Source organism: Phalaenopsis equestris, unplaced genomic scaffold, assembly GCF_001263595.1.
Source record: "Phalaenopsis equestris unplaced genomic scaffold, ASM126359v1 Scaffold000998, whole genome shotgun sequence".
In the NCBI taxonomy this organism is placed as follows: Eukaryota; Viridiplantae; Streptophyta; class Magnoliopsida; order Asparagales; family Orchidaceae; genus Phalaenopsis; species Phalaenopsis equestris.
In genome coordinates, this window is record NW_018165437.1 from 272813 (window position 1) to 273697 (window position 885).

Genomic DNA, 885 nt, shown 5'->3' on the forward strand with positions numbered 1-885 from the left:
TATATATATATATATATATATATATATATAAAAGGTAAACCATTAGGTAATTTTATTACTAAAAAATTACATAATTTAGACAGGGAAACCCTCTAATCCAAAATAAAAAAAATGAAGAGAGCACATGCCTAGGGTTCCACCATCATAGTACAACACCACACAAAAAAAGAACTCCAAAATACAGCACAGAAAGAAAATTTCCAAAATACAAGAGGCTCTCAATAAAAGAAAATAAAATAATATACTCTCCAAAAGCAAAATAACACCATTATGAAAAGAATCTCATGATATGTCAAGTTTGTCGCTATTCAGTAGCAATTTGAGGCAGGGATCTGACTTGGTCTTCAATAGCGCTCTATCTGACTTGGCATCAACTTTGGCAGATAGTTTGTTGGTCTGTTTATTTCCCTTAGGGTAAGGTTCCAATTAATAACAATTGAAGTAGATAACTGCTTAATCTTACTTCTTTCATTTAGGTACCAAGGTGGATCTACCATTAAGTAAAATGTCTATGAAAACATACATACATACAAACATACAGATATATATATATATATATATATGTTAAAATTGAGTGATATTGAACTCGTTAGATTCGTCTTATCGAGACACTCAATTCGATTATAAATTTATCAGATTGAAATTCATTTGATCATTCAATTAATCATTCAAAGCTTCCGATTGCGCTTAAATGGCTTGAAATGAAAATGATCAGACTCGGGTTGGACCAATTTAAGAGTTGGGTTTGTCTTGTCAAGATGCTCAGACTGATTCTCATTTGATGAAATCGGAGCTTAGGTGATCATCTATTCGCATTTGTTTGCTCAAATGCTTTGAGATTCGTGCATGACTTAAATTTAAAATCATTACTCAAATTAAATTTTA